Source organism: Larus michahellis, chromosome 21 (genome assembly GCF_964199755.1).
Source record: "Larus michahellis chromosome 21, bLarMic1.1, whole genome shotgun sequence".
NCBI lineage: Eukaryota > Metazoa > Chordata > Aves > Charadriiformes > Laridae > Larus > Larus michahellis.
Window position 1 is genome coordinate 6,030,473 of NC_133916.1, and position 17,736 is coordinate 6,048,208.

Consider the following 17,736-nt stretch of genomic DNA (forward strand, 5'->3'; position numbering starts at 1 on the left):
TCAAATTATATCTTTTTGCTTGCTTTCAGAGGAAAGGCGGCATTTATTTTATGGTTTACTTTCATTTGAAAATGACCAGCCGTGGAACATTTCTACCTTCCCCTGACTGTAAGTATTTACTTTGTGGTGGCACTTGGGCTCCCAGGAAGGCTGAAAGCCGCACTGCACTGGGAAACACTCAGGTGTGCAGGTGAGGGAACACGGCACACTGGAAAGCTCCGGTACTCGGAACTGAATAATGAGGCCCGTCCTATTACACAGTTGAGTCAGTTAAACGTTGGGCAGACTTTGGCATTTTCTGTGAGCTGAAGTAAGGAAATAGAGGCCGTGATTCCATGAGAGAAATCTAGACTGCTTTTCTGTTTCAGTTGGAGCCCGTGTACATGTTTTATTACTGGCTCTTTTTTTTCCTTTTTTTTTTACCTCCAAACTGTGTCTGAAAGCAGGAGGCAGAACTTTGGTTTTATAAGAACTGGCTACAAGGAGCAAAGTCCCTCAGTAGAAAGCTTGGTAAATGGAAATAATCCACGGCCGCGGTGGGAGGGAGGGAGCTTAGTCTCACCGTGCAAATGGCAGCAAAGTGTCCCTTCCCGAGGGAGGGGGGACCTAATGGCTGACCACCACTGTGCCATGGGTGCTTACGTGTTGATTAAAAAGAAAAATAGTTTTGATAGTGCTAGGCAATGTAAGAAGATATCGGGACTTGGATGTGCAACGGTTCAGGCTGGTCGTTAGGGGGGAAAAAACAGAAATTTCTTCAGGAGGGTGTGCGGGATTGAGCCCCCAGCCGCCGCTGCCAACTCTGCCGTCAGTTGGCAGTTTCCCTCGGCATCATGGAAGGATGAGGGAGCAATTCCTCAGCGAGCAGAGGAAGTGTGGGCTTGCCACTGCTTCCATGCCAAACTATGGAAAGGTGCATCCTTGGCTCTCTGGCACCTCCGTCTCCTGCTCTCATGCTACAATGACCTTAACAGCAATAACATACGAGGTCTGATGCTACACAAATCTAACCCTCCTGCACGTCATTATTGGGATTGTGGGGGAGAAAATAACCTCAGCCATTCACTGAGGAAGGCCCTTGGTCTTTTTAGTGAGGAACGAAACCCCGGTGGTGCTGCCCGCGCTTCCAGCTCCCTGCTGGGGAAGCCTTGGCTCGCCTTTCGGTGCAAATGCCACGGGCCACACCTTCCTCCCGCTGCAGGAAACAGCGATTGTTAAAATCGGGGCATGTTCCTGTTTAACTAAAAGGCTGAGATCAAAATAATCCGAAGGCCTGGACTATGCCAAACAAATTCCTGCCCGAGACGTAGCAGCTGTAAATCTATAACCCCTCGGCCTCAATAGCCACGTAAGTGACGTCTCGGCGCGTCACCCTGGGGAGGCACGGAAGGAGCAAGGAGTCAGGCAGAGGTGGGCAGGGGAGTGTCAAACAGTAATCACGCTTAGCACAGCCTGCTTCAGCTTACCAGCCAAAGCCCTGGAAGTTGCTTTAAAAAGCCAAATAGTATACGTTTTTCAAATGCTGATGGGGGATGACTCTTCAAAACACTCACAACCTCAGCAAAGTGAGGTTTTCCAACAAAAATCTTATTTCGGCACAGAATTCCCAGCCAGCTCTGCTCAAGGGATTCCAGCAGGGACAGTAACACAGTAGCCCATCTGCCAGGGCTGTTTCCCCTCACCAGTCAGAGGGTGGTTAATTCTTAAAATTTTCTTTTAATCTGAATGCTGTAATACAAAATCATCCTTTAAAAAAAAAACTTACTTAACTCTATGTTACGGTAAAATAATTGTCTACATTGACCGCAAATAAAGAAGTAAAGTTAGTTGTTACTTACGGAAACTGGCAAGTTTTTAATGTTTGCTTATTTAAAATTAATATAATTCTGCATATGGGAAGGCTGAATTAAATAGACATTAAATAATTTGACCCACATTGCATGCAGAATCAGGGTCAAAGCTGACAGGGAAATTCGGGAGTTCCTTGCTCCCAGATTTTACTCAAGTTGTGCCTCTTGCTTAATTATAGTCCTTATTGCACAGAAAGCCCCCAGGCAATTAGTGGGACTGAACTGTGGTCTGAACCAGAAGCTGCCAGAACAGTGTGGCTTTTAGAGGAAACTGATAGGAAATTATTTAAAGGAGATACTTTCTTTCATTTTTCAAAGAAAAGCAGAAATAAGACTTCGAAGTCTTCCTTATATTTTCACACGTACATGGACAACAACAGACAAGTCACGGTCTCAGAGTGCCATCCTGCCTGTCACCGGGACACGCCGATTTCCAGGAAACTGGAGACTTGCAGCTCCAAAATGGGAATATTTGCTACAACGGCTCCCAAAGACCATGAAGGGATATTCTACATGGTGTACTGCGCATCAGGTTTTGTTCCGCTGTGACAACAATGGAAAAGTTACAGAGTCACAACAAACAGTTAGGTTTAGGGTTTTTTCCGAAAGGTTTATTGTTTTCCAGCCAAGTTTCATTAGTGAACGCCAGAGGAACGGCCAGCACTCCCAGTTCTTTGCCAGCCCAGCGCGTCCACACGCTGTTATTCTCACTGGGGTCCCAACCAACAGGAGGAAGGACAGGCAGGCATATAAATAACAATAAAAACCCTTCTGAAACAGTTTTAAGGTTGATTCTGTGCACAGTGGGTGTGCACAACTGACTGCACAAAGATCGGGCTGGGTTTTATTCAGTCTTCTTTGGGGGGTGGCTCAAGGGAACTGGCTGGAGTAGCTGGTGTTGAGATGGAAGGACTGGGAGGGCCGAGGTGGGGGTTCCTTCCTGAGACCTCTTGGGGATGTGTCGGTGCTGGGCAGTCACATCTGCATAAAACACATTCTTCCTGCAAACCCAGCCCGCGCAATAAAGCAGGCACGGAAATGGAAACCTGCGGGTGAAAACCTGCCCCCCCTGCTTTGAAAACCTGGAATTTACCCTGTGAAGTCTAAGAAAAATCTCAGCTGGAAGCGCCGAGATCCTTTCCAAAGAGCTGGCACCGCATTAGCATCTGAGCTGCTTCAAAGCGGAGCTGCTGCCCTGAGCTGCGGCCGGATCCAAGGTATTTTGCGTCCTCAGCTTCTGCTGGCTCTGTGGGCTCTGCTGGCTGTCCCACGGCATCCCCGGGCGGCACAGGGACGGGACCCCCCCACTGTGGGAGAGGGACTGGGGACAGCCGAGCTCCCCCAGCTGCAGGTTTCCTCCCTTCTGAACCTAAGGAGCCAACAGCGCTGAGACAAAAGTCATTATTTCAGCTATTAGCTGCTAAGAATAGAGGCGGCAGGGATGCGGTGCGTGGCGGGGGTGCTGTGCGTTCTGGGATGCGGTCCGTGGTGGGGATACGGTGTGTGGCAGGGATGCGGTGCATTCTGGGATGCTGTGTGTTCTGGGATGTGGTGCGTGGCGGGGGTGCTGTGCGTTCTGGGATGCTCTGTGTTCTGGGATGCGGTGCGTTCTGGGATGCTGTGTGTTCTGGGATGCGGTGCGTTCTGGGATGCTGTGTGTTCTGGGATGCGGTGCGTGGCGCGGGGTGCTGTGCGTTCTGGGATGCTGTGTGTTCTGGGATGCGGTGCGTGGCGGGGGTGCTGTGCGTTCTGGGATGCTCTGTGTTCTGGGATGCGGTGCATGGTGGGGGTGCTGTGCGTTCTGGGGTGCCCCGCCAGCGCAGCCGGAGGGAAGCGGGGATGGCAGCGGGAGCACAGAAATAGCCCTTCTCCACCCTCAGCATTTTGAAGCTTCATGAGTCACCGAAATACACGGGGAGGGGGTACAATGGGGACAGGCGGAGCGTAGAGAAAAACAGAGCCTGCCCCTAGGTGTGAGGCAGAAGGGGCCCCTGGGCCCACTGCGGGATTTTCTGGGAGAGAAGGGGATGATGCTGAGGAGCCCATTTGTCCCTGAGGAGAGCATCGTCCCAGGCACCAGGGACCACCCTCCTGCTTCCCGCCCCTCGGAGAGCGTGGCTGTCGCGAGCAGAACATCAAATAGGCCTGAAAATCTTCAAATAGACCTGAAAAACATCAAAGAGCCCTGATGCCCCTACGCTGCCTGAAGGTCCCGAGCCCCTGCCCGGGGAGGGACACGGCGCTGGGGGGGCACCGGGACCATCCTTCCCCCAGCTCCAGCCACGCTCACGGGGGCACCAGTGTTGGGAAAAGCCAAACATTCCCGGGGGAAAGCGGGGGGGGGCAGTGGGAGGGAGGGATGTACTGATCTCCATCCAACTGCGTTTCACGGTGTTTTCCTAACTGCTAATCTTACTTGAAGTTCCCTTTATAAACACATTACAAAAGGTTAAAGATAGGAACGGCAGCTATTTAAACGCGGGCTCAGCAGGTGCCGAGGCGCTCAGCCGGCTGGGCAGAGGGGGCTTTAACACCTTGTCCTGAGGCTATTTAGCAAAAATCATATTGGTCTCACGACACGGTTTTACTCACTATAGCTGGGAAGAGGCACTTTTCCTTCCGGGCTGTTTGTGCAGCTCCGGGTACGGCACATTCCTCATCCCTGACCGGGTTTCCAAACTGCCAAGTAAAATGAATAATAATGATAGTAAAAGTTGTACAACTTTTTTTATACAGCAACCTTTGGATTACTTTAATGCTGGATCTTCCAGCTATTTTACATGGGGGGAAAAAATGAAAACTCTGCCATAACCCAACCAAAACAAAAACAAAAAAAGCAACAAATTCAAGGTTTAAAGCAAAATTTTTCTACCATTCCTGGGTGCAACCGCAGAAAGAGTCAAGCTAGATAGAATTAAACATCTCAGCTGGAGCACGGACAGGGCACCAGACAGCTTGCTAAAAATAGATTAATCCTAATTACAGCCACACTTCTGCTTTTTCAAGGTTTCCCGTTTCACGTGGGGACGCAGTGGCTGGGAACGGAGTGGGGGAGCGGTGCTGTCGCGGCGGCGGAGGGGCCGGGGGTGGCCTGTCCCCCGTTAGTGTGTCACCCCGGGGACACGCCGTCCTCCGGCGCCAGCGACGGGACGATGATGGAGCGACGGGAGCGATGGCAGCGTCCTGCCTCGCCGGCCTCCGCCTGCCCGGCTCCGGGCATCGGCACAGGCTCAACGCAGCGCCTGGCCCTGGGAATCCGCTCTCCCCCGTTAGCAAAACCAGACCAAGCCGCTGGAAAACGGGGCTTCAGGTAACGCCTGCTTCGCTGGGGAAAGATTTAAAACATCTCCACCCTCCTGCCCTCCCCGAGCCGCCGTCCTGCGCCAGAGCTGCCGGTTAAACCCTGGAGCGGTGCCTCCCCTAGGAGCTGCCATAAATCCCTGTTGGTTTTACTTCCTCCCGGACAACATCCACACAGGGAGCTGACTTAGTATCTCATAAGCAGAATTACACAATGTTTAGTATGAAATAAACATATTTAAGCCTCCACTTTCCAAACTACGGTAGTTTATTTCTCCCATAAAGCCTATGAAACTATGGGAAACAACTGTTTTCCCGCCCTAAAGGATGTATATTAATTACCAATTTAAATATTTAGCCAGAAAATGTGTCACTTCAGCTATAACAACTTTGTTCTATCAGAAATGAGGGGTTAATTATATGGTTTTTCTTCTCGTTTCTGCAGCAGTAATCGGTAGGTGAAGCACCAGGGCCCCCCCCAGCTCGAGATGGAGCTCGGTCCACACACGTCGCTGCTGCGGTGAGAAACAGCCAGCGACCGAAAGAGCTTCTGGCCGGTAAAACAAAGGAAAAATTAATCGAGGACTCTTTCAGTATCTTCGATTTACCCGGCAGAGGAGCAGCTCTCCCGCAAGTACAGGGGGAACAGCAGGAATTTGGTTTCACGTCTCTGACTGAGCCTGTTTGTGTGTTTTAGAAAAAAATAAAACCAGTCACAATGAATGTCGGGACACAGCCATCGGGCAGCGTCACACCCGGGGCTGCAGCGCGAGGTGGGGGCAGGGTGGGGGTCGGCTGTCGTCCCCCCCCCCGGGACACGGACACTGAGGGCCCGGTGGGCGCCTCGGGGAGGGGAGCAGTGGTAGGAGGAGGGTGTCTGTCTGGAAAACACCTTGGTGGTTTTGAGCAGGGCTGTCGCTTCAGTAAACAGTATTTTCACTTGCAGCTCAGCAGAAGAGATTTCCTTTTATGTGCTTTGAGATTCCCAGGCGAAAGGCAGGATTTGGGGCTTTTCGTATTTTTAATTACATGAGAAAGACGCGCTGCAGAGCAGCGGGTACCGGGGGGCTGACGGGCGCTCACCTGGGCGGCCAGAGATTCGCCTGCACGTCCCTGCTGGGACCCCGCATTATCCGGTCCCGCAGCTCCCGGGTCCCGGCGGACGGCGCAGCAGAGGTTCTGCCTGTCCCACCATCCCAGCTCTCAGTCCCGCCGTCACCTCCCAGCTCCCGCCGTCACACCCTGGGGACAGGAAAAAAAATCCCCCGTTAAAAGTTTCACCAACCTGAATATGACAAAGCAATATTTTCCAACTGGGAAATGAATAAACGGGGGGGGTGGGAATTGATTAGCTGTTCCTAAGCAGCTTTCTTAGCACGGCTGTGCCTCCAGCAGCCCGCGGGGGGAGCAGACCCCCGCTTTGCCCACAGTTTTGCAGGGGGGCACCTACAGCAAGGGGCTGCAGCGGGGCTTGGAGACACCTCTGGATACCGGGCACATCTCAAAATGCCCGTCTCTGGCCGTGCCTGCTTTTATAACCCTGGGGAGAGGGTGGGAAATGTGCGGTGATTCATCCGGCTGGCTCGGTCCCCGCTGCCGCCCCAGCAGCACCCACGGGCGCCCGGGGGCTGCCAGACACAGGGCGAGCTCCGCGCCCGCCGCAGCATCCAGCGTGGGCTGCCGGGACGCTCCCCGGGTATTTAAAACTCGATGCTACGAATTATTTGTGCTTATCGGAAAAATTCCTGAAATGCTTTTTATTTTTATTACCGACCATTATCATACTCACCGTGGCTTCAGCAGCTCAGCGGGATAAACCCAGCCCGTCACCACCCGAGGCGTTTTGCTGCTGGTGCTGGGTTCAGTGCCAGGATCGGTGCTGGGATCGGTGATGCGTTTGGTGCCGGGTTCGGTGCTGGGTTTGGTGATGCGTTTGGTGCTGGTTTCGGTGACGGGTTTGGTGCTGGGTTCAGTGCAGGGTTCAGTGCTGGGGTTTGGTGATGGGTTTGGTGCCGGGTTTGGTGCTGGGGTTTGGTGATGGGTTTGGTGCCAGGTTTTGGTGCCGGGTTTGGTGCTGGGTTCAGTGCAGGGTTTGGTGCCAGGTTCGGTGATGAGTTTTGGTGATGGGTTTGGTGCCGGGTTTTGGTGATGGGTTTGGTGCTGGGTTCAGTGCCGGTTTTGGTGCCGGGTTCGGTGCCGCGTTTGCTGTCACGTTTGGTGCCGCGTTCGGTGCTGGGTTTGGTGCCAGGTCTGGCGCTGTGTTTGGTGCCGTGTTTGGTGCCGGGTTCGGTGCTGGGTTCAGTGCCGGGTTCGGTGCTGGATTCAGTGCTGGGTTTGGTGCTGGGTTCGGTGCCGGGTTCGGTGCCGGGTTCGGTGCCGGCAGAGGTTTAGCTCTGCCCCCAGTCTCAGCCGCGAAACGGGGGTTGTCAGTTATTTAGGCTGGGGATAAACCGTCTTTGCTCGTACAGCGCTGAGCCACACCAGCCTCCGGGCCTCAGCTGAGCCTTCTAGATGGTTCTAAAAATAAGTCATTATAAACTATTATCTTTTTAAAATACTTGGGAAAAAGAGGGAGCAAAGAGAGACTCCTTTCCCGGCTGTTTTCTTCTCAAATTGCCAAGATTATTTCTTTTAAACTGTGTCTTTTTGGCCAGCTCTGTTCTGCAGCCTTTCATAAAACAAGGGTACACAACAGATTAAAACTTAGGACAGGTGTTTTGCATTTACATAGCAAGAATCATTTGAAAACCACAACTAAGTTCTAAAATCCAAGCGAATAACAAAAATGAATCTCAAAAAATATTTTTGTGCACGAGTTGATTACTTTTCCCAGCGTGGAATTATTTTGCAAATAAATCTCAATTAGAGGTTGAGCTTTTCTATTTTTCTTTTCCTAAGAAAAAATAGATATTGTCATTTTTCAAGATATTGTGGGTTTTTTTCTTACCTAGCCAATTCTGATTAGTCACATTAGTCGCACTGTAGATTTTTTTTTTCCCTCTTTCCAGAATGGGAGACCTTTGTTTTGAGTGATTCCTTTGTAGAATTCGTAAAGTAGAAACCAAAACATTAAACATTACAAAACAAAACAGATGAAAATACTTTCAGCTTTGCTCATGTTCCTGCCAGCTATTCTCCTTTTTTTTTTAAAAAAACAACACACAAACCAGCTCCTCCTCAGGCCGTGACTGTGTGGCTTTACGCCTTGCGGGGGCAGGAGCCTGAGGATCAGCTGCGGGAAGGGCCAGCACCTCAGAAATGGCAAGGATGGTGTTAAACCTCTAAACCAGCTTCTGATACTGTTCCTCCCAAAAAAGCCAAGGCAATAAGAATATATTGTGAGGAAGGTACGAACTTTTAGGACTTCTTTAACTATATATTTTGAACAGCACACTGAAGATCAGCTACATTATTAAGAGATGACTAGTGTAAACACTATTTAACTGCCCATTGACTGCACTGGGCACAAGCCCCTACTCTTTCGAGCCGTTCCCACACTGTCGCTTGTCATTCCGTAGGGCTGGACCATCAAAATGAGGGATGCGGCATTTCCAAAGACAAGAGTGCTGTTTCCAGCAAGCCCTTTACCTCCTCTTCACTGATACCTGGGAACTGTTTTTCTTTTTTTTTTTCACTCCAGGCTTCATTTGGGAGGTTTTTCCCCGAGCCCTGAAGATGATGACGTCCTGGGGACACTCAGGACTGCCGGGACGGTGGCATGGCTGCATCACTGGCTGCTCCATCAGCGGCTGCGTCGCTGGCTCCTGCCCTCCGGTCCAGCCGAAGGCACCTGCTTTGCCTCCGAGATGCAACCGCAGCCTAGAGGTGAGGCACGTGCCTGGCTGAGAATTCCCCTTAAATATTCGGAGCGTGAAAACTCAAAAAAAATCAGCACTTCCCTAAGGCCTTACAATTTGGGGTGCACCAATAAGTAATAAACAGCCGGTGACGAGGCTGAGCCGGGCTCCTCTGCTGGGGTTTGTCCGGAGGCTGATTCCCCCCAACCCCAGTTCCATCCCTGAGGCTGTTGCACAAGTTGATTTCGTTTCGGGAAGTTTCGGGAAGTTTAACCTACCCGCTCGGGGCTGGGTGGGGACGCGGGGCTTCGTGGTGGCCGTCCCCCCCGGCTCTCACCGTCCCAGGTGTGCGCAAAATGACGTGGGATGTTGTGCTTCATGCGACACTGGCCTGAGTTAACCCGTAGCCCTATTTTCCATCTGTAACCATGGCAACCTGAGGCATCTTGCAGAGGTGCCTGTCACCCCGTGGTAGTAACACCCAGCTTGTCACAGCCCAACCTACAGTCCCGCCACTGGCATTGTCCATGTGCACAGCCCAGTTGCCTGAAACTGCCAAAAAACCCGCCCAAAAGCGAGGTGGTGTTCGCAGGATCAGCGTTTCTAACGCCGCTGTGGCGGAGGCCGAGTGGGAGGTGGGGAGGAGGCAGAGGAAGAGCGGGGATGCCGGAGCGGTCCAGGCACAGCTCCTTGGCAACGGGAGGAAGGTGTCTCAGGGCGGATGGGACACAAACTCTGGGTCCAGCCCCAGCTCCAGCAGCATCACCACTGACAGGGCTCGTCTCATTCTGCCGTGGAGCACTTGAAAAGAGAGAATAAAATAACAGCTGGAAACAGCCTCCCACTGAGCATGTTACACAGCAGCAGGAGGTCCTGTGCTGCCCATTTTTATAAAATATTTTTCATACAATGGCATTTAGTTTAATTGTGGTCAAGAGGAAGAAAATTGCCTATAGTGACCCTCTGCCTGTGGGGGATTTTCTCATCTGGAGAGGGAAGAGGCTGGTACCATGAAAGGAGTGTTTGCAGATGCTCTGGGAAACGGGTACGTAGTGAGCTGGCGACGTTTGGAGGTGATACAGAATCAGCGAGGCGCATCCATGGCAGAAGAGTGAGGAGTGGAGGAAGGATCTCGTGATGTGCAATGGCGGGGGAAAAAATTAACTCTGATTAAATTCAGAGTTTGTAGGTTCAAAGTGATGGGTCTAAAAAAAAAAAAAAAAAAAACAAAAAAAAATCCCAAACAAAACGGTAACTGAACATACTCCAGTGATGGCTGTGGTGTTGGTGAGGAGTTCCCGGGAGCTGGGTGCAGGCCATGGGAAGGACGCAGGGCCCTGCCGAGCCCGCACGCTCCGTCCCTGGATGCTCCCTGCAGGCAGGTCCCTGGCAGGAGGCGGCGGCGCAGTCCCGGCAGGGCAGGGCGATTCTTCCGTTTGCATCGGTCCGTTGAAGTGACAGACCGTACCGGGCAGGCAGCGGGACGGCCCACAGTCGCTGTGAAACTGTAGGGTGCCAGGGGAGAGGTTTTATACTGTATCTAACCACGGCTCCTACTCATTTCGCAGCCCAGTGTAGCCAGCACTGAAAACCGCACCATTAAAACGTTTTTAGAGGCTGCAAAGCCTACACCATCCCTCCTCTCAGTGCTTTACGAAAACGGGCAGCTGACTGGTGTGCTGTGGAAGGGCCACCACATGGAAGTGGACCCAGGTAAGCAAGTATAGGGCTCTAGCGGAAATGCCATATCATACTTTAAAGGCAGGTATTTTTTTTCCAGAATACTACTGTAATTCCTACAGCACGAAGAACAAAAGCTGCCTTCTGTAAATCCGTTTCACAGAGAGGACAAGATGGGGAAGCCTGTCACGCTTAGGTACCTGGCATCGGAAGGGAGCTGCTCTGGGTGGCCCAGGGCTGGTGTATCTGGGAGCTTCGATGCTGGAGGTTTAGTGACCGGAGAGAGCGGCAGTGATGGAAACCACTAAACCCAACACGCAGATGCCCTACAGCTTTGGACCATCGCAAAGAAAGAGAGACAGAAGTCATGTTATCAAGACCGCACCAGTTTGTTTGAGAAGGACTTGCTGCCTTCTGATGGGGGGAAAAAGCCACCCGACCTTCCACGTCCACGGTAACGCCTTCCTCCAAAGCACTTTTCATGCAGTTTGCTTCCTGTTGCTCTAACTTCTTTAATGGCTTCAGAAGAGAGCAGTCGAGGCTGGTAACACACCTACAGCAGGACAACAGATGAGAAACCATGTCTCTCTTTGGAACTAGCTGATCTTTAAGGTCCCTTCCAACCCGAACCATTCTGTGATTCTATGTCTGTCTCTGACAGCAAGTGACAAGCTGAGCTTCTGTCCCCTCCAAGGAGATCCCTGTGTTAGTGTCACTAAACTGAGTATGTGCGGAATGATCGCTGACCGCAGGAAAAAGCCAAAGGCAAATTCTCTGCAGAAGAGAGCAGGAGAGGATCAACACTGCTCCGGCCTCTCCCTTTGCTTCTCTGGGCATCCATCCATCCATCCATCCATCCACCCACCCTTTCATGCCTTTTGGCTTCCCCGTTCATCTCCAAGCTGGCCAGTGTGGGGCTCAGAAGGGCCAGCCAGGGCGATGCCAGCTCTTAAAACCCTGCTGCGGTCGGCCGGAGCGATGCTACCAAAGGGAATTATCCCGAGTACAAACACTCGGCAAATGGACCATGAACGCAGCCGCAGGAGACTTCGGTAGCAACCCATAATGTAGGGAAGAAGTATTTTGTGTCAAAGGGGCAGCGTACGAAAACATGCCTGAGCAAAAGAAACTTTAGCCTCTTAGATATTAAGGTTCCAAAATTAAACCCTTGTTTATATAACGCGTGGGTCACTGCTGCAGAACACAGGCGTCCCCGCTGCTTTAGGCTGGCTAATTACAAATCCCACCTCAGCAAACTACGACTAAGAACATTTACACAGGGAATATAGGAAACAACTCTATGGAGCTTCCCTACTGCAGAATGTCTTTAAAAAGCCTTCTAGAAAGCCTTTTACCACATTACTAAACACACCTTTATTTATTATTTTTTACAAAAAGCGCACAAAAGAACTCAATCCAAGCTAAATATTTAACCAAATAGCAATTAACTAACAATGATGAATGGTAAACAGTCCTAGTCCCACACTAAACCGGGACTTTAAAGCCCGTTTATCTAAGCTAAAGCTGCTCAAGGGGAAAGGCAAGTTTATTGAGTAAACTTTGTCTCAGCCACCTCGCTATTAAAACAGTCCACAAACAGAAACTGCATCATATATTCCATGAGAGGAGAAATAAAAAAAAGAAGGAGCAAGAACATAACAAGCTATCGCATGGAAGTTACAATGCTATATGGAGCAATCATCCCGAAATATAAAAAGAGAGAAAACATGAAGCTGTGAAGCGGCCACTTTCAACCCCCGCGGCCTTGTGTTAAAATAGAAATAAGCCAGGGAGGCCTTAAATTCCCCCCGTTCTTCCCATTTGGCCTAGGACAGTCATTCCCACTTAGCCGCCAGGAAGGAGTGAGCCTGGGCACGGTTGCCCAAGATTTTATCCGTGTGAACCCTTTTTGTTGAAGTGTAACAGAATTAGCTGCTGCTTCTCATTATTTTTATTATTGTTGTTATAGTATTATATTATTTTTATTGGTGATTTTTTTTTTTTTAAACATCCTCCTCATTCTGGGGAAGCAGGCCAGTCCAGGGAGAAGGGGGCTGCTGCTATTATTATTATTATTATTATTATTATTATTATTACTACTACTGTTATTATAAAGCATCTTCACTCTGGGGAAGCAGGCCAGTCTGGGGAGAGGGGGCCTGTTACCGCTATTATTATTATTATTATTATTATTATTATTATTGTTATTGTTATTGTTATTGTTATTATTGTTATTATTTTTGTTATTTTAAAGCACCGTCATCACTCTGGGGAAGCAGACCAGCTCCGGGGGGACCATGCAAAGCTCTCAGCCCCCCCCTCAGCGTGTGCCCCCCCAGCCCCGGGTGCCCGCTGGACCCCGGCTCGCTTCTCCCCACGGCTGCGTGCCCGGACCCGGGGGCGAGGAGCGCCCGGGGGGTGGCCACCCGCGTCGCTCCCCGCGGGGAGGGCGGGGGGGTGGGCAGCGGCAGGGATGTGACCGGGATGTGCGCGGGATGCGGCTGGGATGTGGCCGGGATGCTCCTGCGATGCCCACGGGATGAGCCCGGCCCCGGGGCTCCGCTCCCGCCGCCCGCCGCCCCCCCCCGCCGCGGTACCTGCCTGGCGCGCAGCATCCCCGGGGGGGCGGCCATGGCCCGGGGCGGAGCGGGGGCGGGGATGCGGCAGGGCCCCCCCGGCCGAGCCAAGGTCACCCCGCGCCGACTACAACTCCCAGGAGGCGGCGTGTGTCCCCGAGGGGGGGGGACCTGGGCAAGGGGGGAGTCCGGGCTCCCCCCCAGGTGCTTTCCCCGACCCATGGCGGCATTTTCCTCTTCTGTCCCGGCCGCAGAGGACGGCAAAGAAATCTTTTAAAATCCTGCACGGGAGAGAGAAACCTATTTCGGGATTTTCTACAGTTTAAAAAAAAAAAACCAAAAAAACAAAAAAAAAAAGGCAGCAGGAGGAGAAATTAATCTCTAAAGGTTGGTTTTAAAATGCTGCGTGTTCCTTCCAGGTCTGCAGCCGCTCCGTGTGTCACTGCGCATCTCCGTGGCCACCTTCCAGTACCCCCCCGGTCATCAGGGGGTGTTACTCTCGCTCCCTCTTAGGGAGCAGGGGGATAATCGTTCCCCGTGTAACGGGTGGGGGACTCGGCACAGCGCAGATGAAGAGATTTGCTGACAGCCGCGTAAGGCGCTGGCGCTGCCCGAGCAGTCTCTCAGTCGTGCCATCCGCGGAGCTGCGGGATTTCCCTCTGCGGTTCCGAACGCGGCGCATCCTCCCTGCTCTGGGGCTTCGTCTCTGCCGAGCGCGCAGCTGGCACCACCCCGCACCCACGGCAGGAGGGGTGACCCCCGTCTGTGCGCTCGGCCTCGGGGGGTCCGCAGGGCACAGAGCATCTCTCTGCTTCTACAGCTTGCGGGTGGGGAGGGGGGGGGCAAAAGCATCCGGCCCGGGTGGGCAGGAGCCCAGGATGTGCAGGTATGAGTTGGGGGGGGGGGGAATACGGAGGGTCTCGGGATGCCCAGCTGCAGGGGGGGGAGGTGCTGCATGGCCCCCCGCTCCGCCATGCCCCGCTGCAGCCAAGCGCTGCTTCGCCCTTGCCACCGGCGCAGAGGCTCCTTCCGCAGCCCAGTGGAAATTCCCCAGCGGTGCCAGCACCGGGGAGCGGGGGGGCGAGCGGGGGGGGGCCTCCAGGGACCGGCAAAAACCTCCCTGGACCCAGCCAGGAGCTGGGAGGCTGCCATCTCGGTGCGGCATTCCCACCGCAGCCAGCTCGGGGGAAGGCTCCTCCGGCGCAGGGAGGCTGCTGGGAGCCCCGCTTGCCCCCTCGCCGCCTGCGGTAGCCCCAGCTTGGCTTTTCCAGGCTCCCCTGCCCTCATTTAAATGGGCCCTGCCTGCCCGGCCTGGTAATCTGCCACTAAGTGGGACTGCCGATGAACTGCTGCGATAAATTTAGAAAGAAATCTTTGTGTGGGTCAGAGGAAAAACACGGCGGCCTGGGGAATCCGAGCTGCAGCCCCGCGCTTTGGTTTCCCTCCGGCGGCTCCGCTCGCTGCCGGGATTTAACGCCGAGCAGGAGGGATCCAGAGGGTTTCGAGGTGGTCGTCACTCTGTCAAGGATGCCTTCATATAAAAATAATCAGTTTTAACAAACATGAGCGGAAAAGGAGCGTGGGGGATCGCAGCCTGACGGCGGCTCTGGCACAACCTGACATTTCAGCCCTGTAAAGAGCAAGTTTCCCTTTCCCCAGGGCTTGTTTCTGTGCAGAAGGAGAGACGGCGGTTGGACTTCACTCCGCTTTCAGCCTCTTGCCTCCACACCCCCGTCACATTGTTCCTTCGCAATTGCTTTTGGTAATTAAATTGTTTTTAAACAACAACAACAACAAAAATAATAGTATTAGTGGTGCAAAATCCCCCGTGAAATCACGAATCCAGCGCCACTTTCCTTACTAAAAGTCTGAACGCCATTCAAAACTGGTTTACCATTTGCTGGTAAATTATATTGTACCAACGCAAGAAAAGGAAAAGAATTTTCTGAATGTATTTCCTTTAATAAGCTATTAAGACCTTGTACTGCTAATTAAACTATTAATTAGACGTCTTATCGTTCCTAAACACGTTAGCATGTTGCCAAAGCAGCAGTAAGCCTCTGGGGCAGGCAGAAGATAAGGAAAGAAGGAAGATGCAAACACAAAGATTAAAAAAAAATGAAGAAAAAAAAAAATCTCAAGTAAAAGTACCAGAAATAGCAAATAAATAGCCAAGAGTTGGTAGCATAATGTATTGTTTAATTTACAGGAATAAAAAAAAAATACATACCCGAAAAATGAACTTTCTGGTAGAGGCCCTTGGGGCATCTTCTGTGCCTTACGCGAGACAAAAAGAGACACAACTGGTTTCAGGCCTTTATTTATACAGTTAGAGTGAGAAACTGGAACTAGGCTCCTTTTCCCCCCCAAACAAATAACTTTCCATTAGAAAACTAACAGAAAAACTGTTCAAAATTGTTGTGTTTTGTGTTTTGTTTTGTTTTTTTTTTCTCCAGAAGAAAAACATGAACAATTTTCAATAGGAAAATCATAACGCAGCGCAATTCCCACATCTGACTCCATCTGACTGGATGCCATCGCCTCCAAACCAACCCTCTGCCCCAGAAACAGTGTCCCAGCCTTACCCGGTCTTGGCCCACCGGGTTTTTTTTAAGGTTAAAAAAATGAAAACTTGAAGGTCCTTATGGGACCTTAAGCAATGGTGAGAGGAGGGAGCCTGCGCGCGGCTCCGTGCAGCACCCAAAGGGCCTTCTCGCTCGGGGTGTTGCGTTTGACCCGCGTCCTGGCTCGCAGGAAACTACCTTCATCTATGGCTCCATCTCCGGGTTTGCAACACCAGCGTATTAAAATGTTTTTAGAGCCCAGTTCTTCAGCATTTGCCTTTGACAGTTTATCTCAGGGGATGGATAATCTCATTTACGCCTGTTACTACAAATCAAAACACCGGCAAATTAAATGGATCTGAAGGCTAAGATTAAAGACTTAGAATTAAAACACCTGCAAAGTGCCTGTAATGCAAACAGTTGTAAATATAATTTTTTTTCTGAGGGATGGAAGAGCCCCGCACAGATGCTGTTCCCTTTACCTTGAAAGCAAAGGCAGAAACATCGCGTCGGTGCAGACAGCCGAGACACACGGGCGTTACGTGACGCCAGTCTCTTTTCTATGGTTAGAAAAGGAGAGAAAAGGAAAAAAGCCTGAATATCATCCTTTAGCAATGCTGGGAGACGTCTTTACGGCCACACAATGATGACAGCTTTTGGCTGGCTCAGAACTGGTGCTGCGCTGGTCCCCAACCGGTGCAAGGGCACTGGGTGTGCCCTGGCTCCGCCAGCGCCGCTTCTCCAGCAGCACCTGAAGTGTAACGCGGCGCATTCGCAAACTCGCAAACCCGAGTTTCCGCGGTCCCTGCGCTGGGATGGATGGAAAAGCCCGGCTGGCCTGGCAGCAGATGGTGCCGCAGACATCGCAGACCTCCCACACGAGGTTTGCGGGATCAGGCATGGAACAAGCAGATGGGAAATACTCAGTTTGGAAATTCCGTTTTCAATGTCCCCCATTCCTTGCACATGAGCTTCAAAGCCCACTGTATGTATCACTTCTTTTGTAATCTCCTATTGTTAATTTGTTGGCCCCGTGGCTGCGTTGCCAGCGCCCCGGGGTGCAGCGGGGGACGGTGGTGGAGCAGGGTCTTCTTCAGGTGCAGCTTCTGCCTGGGCACCACCACCCAGCTTCCCCCTGGAGCGAAGCAGTCCATGTTTTAGCAGAGCACAGCCAGCAGATAGCAGCATTGCTGTATATATAATATACCCTGGGCTACTTCTGCTGCGGTTTCAAAGAAGTCATGCAGAAACCTTGGCGCACTGAAGTCCGAGGCCATGACCCCCCTCCAGCGGGGCGGTGGGTCCGGCACCGAGCTCTGCTGGGCTGCGGGGCCAACACCTACCTCTTGTCATTAGAGAGAAGCAGAATTTCTGTAGCCTCTAAGCTAAACTGCAGTGAGCAAAATTTCATTGGGGGGGGGTGTGTGTGTGTGAGCACGTCACAGCACGACAAGCCACGCCAGGCGCCTACCCTTAAACCGAAATTTTAGCGCAATTCTCAAGCAACTCTGCCCCGGCAGATCTGGAGCGCGGAGAGCAGCAGCAAAGCTCGTCTGTCTCTGGGGGCCTCCAAGGCAAAACGCCGGTATCTTGGAAGGGCCACAAGTAGGAGTTGGGCGTCTTGCTGCTAGTGCAGGACTGATCCTGCTGCTGAGGGACCTTCGGGAATTGGGGCAGCTCTTCCCAGCGCTAAATCGATGAAAAAGACATTAACAACCGGTGAACAGAGAAAGGAGCTATTTTTTCTCTGACCTGGGACGCGCTGCTTTGCTGTGATAGCGCAGGGCAGGAGTTTTCTCACCTGGGAGGGTTCTGCTGGTTTTGTTATGAAAGGGAAGGGAAGGGACATAGTTAATGAGGCTTAATTAAAACTTGTTTGCTCGGCTAAATCTGACTGGTTTCAGCAACGCACAAAGCAGGCCACCCTCAACTGACAGTAGCATTTTCTGGCAGTTCAGATAGGAAAAGC

The 17,736-nt window shown here is 51.9% G+C and overlaps 2 long non-coding RNA genes across 2 annotated transcripts; one reads left to right on the forward strand and one right to left on the reverse strand.

Annotated features, from left to right (window-relative positions):
- Positions 1 to 2,926: 2,926 nt before the first annotated feature.
- LOC141733748 (uncharacterized) lies at positions 2,927 to 6,094 on the forward strand. The gene is made up of 3 exons (XR_012584384.1): positions 2,927 to 3,067; positions 4,857 to 5,160; positions 5,596 to 6,094. It is a non-coding gene; the product is annotated as an uncharacterized LOC141733748 (long non-coding RNA).
- LOC141733749 (uncharacterized) lies at positions 3,061 to 7,667 on the reverse strand. The gene is made up of 4 exons (XR_012584385.1): positions 6,940 to 7,667; positions 6,234 to 6,392; positions 4,443 to 4,529; positions 3,061 to 4,015 (listed from the first exon to the last, which is right to left on the reverse strand). It is a non-coding gene; the product is annotated as an uncharacterized LOC141733749 (long non-coding RNA).
- Between the last annotated feature and the right edge of the window lie 10,069 nt (positions 7,668 to 17,736).